Here is a 6,635-nt window from a genome sequence, read left to right on the forward strand (position 1 = left end):
ATTTCCTAGTAGCTCCCAGGATCTACTTACTGCTTACGATCTGACAGGGTTTCCTCATAGCTTGCAAGATCTACTCGCGATCTGCCAAGAGATATCCTCGTAACTCGCAGAATCTACTAGCGATCTGCCAAGATTTCCTCGTAGTACTAAAAAATTTACCCGTGATCTGGCAAGATTTTCTCGTAGCTGACAAGATCTACTCGCGATCTGACAAGATTTCCTCGTAGTTCGAAAAAATCTACTCGTGATCTGGCAAGATTTTCTCGTAGCTGTTAAGATCTACTCGCGATCTGACAAGATTTCCTCGTAGTTCGAAAAAATCTACTCGTGATCTAACAAGATTTTCTCGTAGCTGGCAAGATCTACTCGCGATCTGACAAGATTTCCTCGTAGTTCGAAAAAATCTACCCGTGATCTGTCAAGATTTTCTCGTAGCTGGCAAGATCTACTCGCGATATGCCAAGATTTCCTCGTAGTTCGAAAAAATCTACTCGTGATCTGACAAGATTTCTCGTAGCTCGCAAGATCTACTCGCGATCTGGCGAGGAATCCTCCCCCTGACGATTTCTCTGAAATCTGACGTTGCTGTTCTGATCGCACAGTATTTCAGCGACAAACTTCCCGACTCGGATATTAAAGGATGTTGAAACAGGTATTGTCGTCAACAAAGGATATTTTCATACACAGAGAACCGAGAAGGGAAAAATGACACGAGAGATAAAAAGCTGACTCAGCGCTACAAAGACGAGGCGACGCGTACATGTACCAAAACGGATGATTTTGTAGTGCTAAATGCATGTATAAAAACTAACTGATCAATAGACGAATGTATAAATAAATGACATATTAATAAACAAAACAATATATAAAAATCGGTAAATGCCACATTAAACTTAGCCACGTCAGCAGGGACGGGGGGCGGCATCCCAACTCAGTGCCAGTACAAAGCCCGGATAAACTGGGTGGGTGGAGTCAGGAAGGCCTCCATCCATAAAATATCTGCCAAAAACTATAATTAAACGAGGAGTTCAAAATAAAAACAGCTGAAGGAGGCTCATTAAAAACAGCAACCCCAACTAGGGACTGAACCAAGAAGAAGAAGAAGTAGAATAAATAAATAGTAACTTAAAATAAACAATAGTCTGACGTCAGGACGCACGCAAGTAGCCAAATAAAAACACACAGAGACTAATGCAAAGATAAAAGACTATCTTTCCCAGATCAAATGCTTGACAAAACAAAAAGAAGCAACTTAAGGTCTGGTCAGTACTTGGATGAATGATCACAAAGAATTGGTTTTGTTAGGTTAGGTTGGGTCTTTAAGGGAAATTCCAAGTCTTAGATATATCTGGAAACCCTTAGTTAAATTAGACTAGAATAGGCTGGGTCTTTTGGCGGAATTAAAAATCGTAGGAGTTTTTGTATACCATGTGTTAAAAATAGCATTTTTGAGATGTTCTGGATGTGCCATATTAGATTAGGAGGTGATACCTTGTAGCCAAAATAACCCAGGACATTTTGGGTTTCCTAATTTAAGGTCACCAAAGTGCACTAGAGGCAAAGGGCAAGTTATTGCATTGGTGCATAATGCACCTAGAGACGAATCATAAAACAAGCATATGATACACGACCAGAACTCTTCTCCATGCACCCACGTGAGGTCCACGTAACCAAAGTATTGGCCACTGATGATTCAGGAGCTAGAGCTATGCCCTCCCCCAAAACCCCCCATCGCTTGCTTACAGGGAGGTAAGGTCCTACGCCAGTGAAAATATCAAAACACTGAGTAGGATTTTACCTTAAGACTACAATGCCTTGTCGCCAGCAATACTACCGAGCTAAAACAAGCCTACGAAAATTAGGGCATCTTGGATGCCGTGTTCAGGTCGTTATGGGGAAATCAAAGTAGAATTAAAAGTGTAAGGATGTTTTAGTGAGCCTATGTAAAGTTAGACTGGGCGTTTCTTAGGTCAAAATGAAAGCTCCAGAAATTTTTAATTTCTCTATGACAGACCGGATGAGGTCTCACAGAGAACAAATGTAAGTTTTATGTAACTGAATAGATCCTCTGCTAAGTTATGTTACATACTGGAATCAATCAAATCATAAGTTAATGAAATATTTCATCATTTGTTTTCTTTCACAAACAGCGGGAAGCTGCTGCTTCCCAAAACTCTTTGATTGTTCCCGGAGAGAATCCATAACAAACCAGGAAGAGTAGATAAAAAGCTAAAGAATGTCAGAAACTATTAACATATATAATTAACACATGGGTAGCAGATGAAAATGAAAGAAAAAAATGAATCAAAGCTTATACAAAAGATGTGAAGTGTGCCGAGTGTACCTTCAAGCTCGAAACGCAAACCCTAGACCAGTGGTTCTCAAACTGGGTGCCGTGGCACCTTGGGGTGCCATAGACAGTGCCTAAGGGTGCCGCAAGATTGTCGTGAATTTTGTCTTGGCTTGATCATCTCAATGAACATTTGTAAAAATAAATAAAGTTACCAGAAGACTTCATATAATTATTATAATTTTGTCTACTCAAATATATATATATATATATATATATATATATATATATATATATATATATATATATATATATATTTATATATATGTATGTATGATTATATATATATATTAATTCATGCGATTTGGTGGGATGGTGAAGAAGGGGTGCCGCGGTAATGATTACATTAGTTAGAGTGCCATCACTAAAAAAAGATTGAGAACCACTGCCCTAGACTATTCACAGCCATGGTAGCCATGGTAAACAGGAAACGGCATAGAAAAACCAAAGTACTGTACACCGCCCAACATCAATAAATTTGTACGAAGCTTCTCACAAAGATCCATCTCCCCGTTACATAACTATCCAACTATTTCGAAACCATAACACTCCAACAACGAGTTCTGAATTACTCCTCATGACAGTGAATAATGATTTCCGTTTTTCCGGGTTCCCATAAATCTTCCTTTTGGAAATTGTCAGGCGTGAATTCCACTTCCGTCGGGGATTAGATTCTACTGTTTACGCTCATACGCAATGAATTATTCAGCAACTTCGAAAATAAGTGGACGTATAAATGGCAAGTTCACTTCATGGACTCCCGGCATGAAAATAAACTAAAGGAATAAAGTACTTATATTACCATATTGTATTCCCAAGCTGATACACACACGTATATATATATATATAATAACATACATATATAAATTATGATTGTACTTATATACATCTATATTACCGGCATATACAATATAAATACCAGTGCATACATAGATACATACTTACATAAACGTACAAACGAGTACCCTACATGATTCGATTAAAAAGATTTCAAATGTAAATTTGTCATTAAATCCGTTTAAAACCCTTAAAAATAAACGAAATAAAACCAATAAGTACACAACGTAAAAATAAAACCAAAAGCCAATTCCAAAGCAAACAAACAAAACAACATCTACGGCCGAAGCATGATATAAATGCTCACCAATCAAGAGCTCCCTAGAACCCTACAGATGGAGAATCCTTTGTTATGGTCCGATAAAGCTTCTCTCGATTTACTGCCAGCTGTAGTACATGAAACTTACCCGACAGCAAACATGATCTAATGTGAGCTCACACTTGCATGAACGATTGGTTTGTGCGATGGATATGTATGTGTATTTCATTCATTCATTCATATATATATATATATATATATATATATATATATATATATATATATATATATATAAAATTTATATATATATGAGTATTCCTGTTTTTGCTTTGATACACACACACTATATATATATATATATATATATATATATATATATATATATATATATATATATATATATATATATATATATATATATATATATATATATATATTATATATATATATATATATATATATATATAATGTATGTATGTATGTATGTATGTATAGAGTATGAGTATCGAAGCAAAAAACAAGACTTGAGAGAGAGAGAGGGAGAAAGAGAGAGACTCATAACGTTGAATTATATTATATACATGCATATATATAAACTGCATATATGTATATAATTTCTCATGAAAGCTTTCCTCACTCTGGAGAGAGACAGAGTATACCGTACTTAATACAGCTCATTTCACATAAGACATTATAATGTAATTAGTATAGGCTAATTCAAATAAACTCAGTATAGGACGCAGATTCCAGCAACGATAATAAACGATCAATTTACAGACAATTACAAAACCAGTACAGTACTACACCGTAGAATGTCACATGGATTGTACAGAAAGCTATTAGGCCTACAGCTTCTTACAGCTGCCGACTTTACCGTACTGCCATGAAGGATTTACTGTGGTTAAACAGTATTCAGTGTTATTTATCACTACTAGTATAGGTGTTTCTAAGATGTACAGAAATGCACCGTACGTTTAAGTACAGCAGAGCAATTAACCGAAGATGGACTACATACAGCTTTCTACCATTACAGCAAAAATATTGCAACTAGGCCTATGGGAAATTACAAGGAGCTCACACCGCAGTACGACTACAATGATAAACAATATGCATGACTAAAGACGGATCTTATCCAATACACATACATTTTATGTATTAAAATTGCTCTAGGTTGAAAAGAAAATGTCTTAAATAGGAAATAATAAAGGTAGGGAAATGCTACCCTAAGACTAATCAACGTGTGACTACTGTGCAATAGTACTAAGCTTCAAAAACTCACCCTAGGCTTGTGCACTCTGTTTGGCCTCAGTGTCTTCATATTAGCGGAGGATTCTTCAGTGTTCTTTTGGTTAATTTTACTGCTAAACTACACTATTCAACGACCCTTCCATCTTATGCGTTTCTGTTGCACAACATCCACCAGCTGCAAGCACATCCATCTTTAAGGCAACAGGGACAAAGACTTTTTTTTGTTTTTTCGAATATTTCACAACAGACGGCCCATGGGCTGCGTCTCCTCTAACGCAGCTAGTTTAGCGGATCTCACGGCGTGAGATCAATTTAAATAATAAGATAAAGAAAATGACAGGCCGTGCCTTGCAGTACATAGAAACGCACGCCGCATGATGCACCTTGTATTAAGGGAGCCGTACCCTTTCTGTCAGTACGCCGCCGTACCCAAGCGTGCTATAAAAAAAATAAGTCTTTCCTTAAAGTGACACCCACACTAATAGCAACAGGTCAGTCAAGCTCACACATGACGACCCTTTGGTGACGAACTGCTCATCGCTACGATGGTCGCAAAAAAAATAAGCCAGGTCGTAACCCACCAACGACAAAGCAAGGTCGTCTTTGGCATATACGACTAAAACCGCCGTCTGGCTGTTGTCTCGCCCTGTGGGATCTTGTACTTGAAGGCTAAGGTAAGCGCAAGAGTGTGCCGGCGACTAAACTGATGCGAATCGAAGCTTGCGAATAGGCCTAAAATCCGCTGGGGTTGGGAAGAAGTTATGGTGGATCTTTTTCCGAGATTGACAACACGACACGGCCGTCAAAAATAGTCTGACTGAGGGCGCGGTGGACTGGGGCTTGATAGCAGTTTCTAGGTTCTCTTGCTGCCACCAAACTCCGTCCAAACTGTCGTACGGCGCATGACCTCCTCCCTCCCCCTCCCATTACCCCGACCCAGCCAAACGATCCCTTACTCCTACAGCAAGGGCTCCTCCCCTCTCACCTGCACACACTGAAAAAAGTGAAATAATAACGATAACCATTTAGCCTGCATGACGAGAAAGATATTATACCAGGCTGACACACACACACACACATCACGATAAAATGACCCACACGCAGTGGCTTCCTACAAAAGCATCAACAATAAAATATTGGACCCGGTTACCTGCTTTCATCATTTTTTGCAAAAAATAAAAATGAACTTCAGCGAAGCTCTCCTCGATCTTTCGACGTGGATGAAGTCGCCGAAACTGAATTTCAGTGGCGCAAAATGGCACTGATTACGTGTCTGGGATTCAAATTTATTCAAGGCAAGAAATAAAAGACGGTTGATCTCGACGGAGGGAAATCAGAGGAAATAAAAAATGGGTCCCTTTAGATCGGCTGTAACCACGGCAATCATCTGCAGAGTCCAGAAACCTCGTATACGAAGCTGGGAGTGATCAATATGGTAAGGGCAGAGCACGCTCGGGGAATGTCGGCACAGCAGGAGAGGCAGAAGGGTTGGGGGAGGGGGGCGAGGGAGGATGGGGGTGGGGAAGGCGCCCCTGGGTTCTCGCAACCTGTCAGTGTGTCTGTGCGTTCGACAGCTATTTCCCGAAACTTGTCTGTTTCGTTCACTGAATTATTTCCAGGTTTTAGGTAGATTTTTCTCTTTTTTATTCTTATTTGTTCTCGTCTGTTTCTGAGCCAGGCCACTATTTGCCAATGTGTTTCCGGACGTTTGTATATTTCTGTCTGTTTTCACAGAATTCTCTGGGTTATCTCCACGTCTGTGGATGCATGATGGTCTTACGAATAAAAAAAAAAGAGGAAAAGATAATTCTACCTCAGAGTGAGATAATCCAAGAAAAAATCAGCTTCTTGAAAAAAGGATGACATCCGGAGTACTTTGGAAAGAAGTGGGAGAGGGGGGGAAAACCATGGTAGAGGGGAACAAGGATATTGAAAGGGTTG

The 6,635-nt window shown here is 39.0% G+C and overlaps 1 protein-coding gene across 20 annotated transcripts in view; it reads right to left on the minus strand.

The window, feature by feature from the left end:
• The window catches only part of LOC136853070 (blood vessel epicardial substance-like), a 194,612-nt gene extending 188,457 nt beyond the window's left edge, over positions 1–6,155 (minus strand). For 9 of the 20 annotated variants that reach the window (XR_010857315.1, XR_010857314.1, XR_010857317.1 and 6 more), the window contains exon 1: positions 4,726–6,155. The gene's annotated coding sequence lies outside the window, so the exon portion shown is untranslated. The remainder of the gene's footprint in view (positions 1–4,725) is intronic. The other 11 variants (XR_010857329.1, XR_010857322.1, XR_010857328.1 and 8 more) reach the window with 3 other exon arrangements.
• Between the last annotated feature and the right edge of the window lie 480 nt (positions 6,156–6,635).

Source organism: Macrobrachium rosenbergii, chromosome 26 (genome assembly GCF_040412425.1).
Source record: "Macrobrachium rosenbergii isolate ZJJX-2024 chromosome 26, ASM4041242v1, whole genome shotgun sequence".
Taxonomy (NCBI): Eukaryota; Metazoa; Arthropoda; class Malacostraca; order Decapoda; family Palaemonidae; genus Macrobrachium; species Macrobrachium rosenbergii.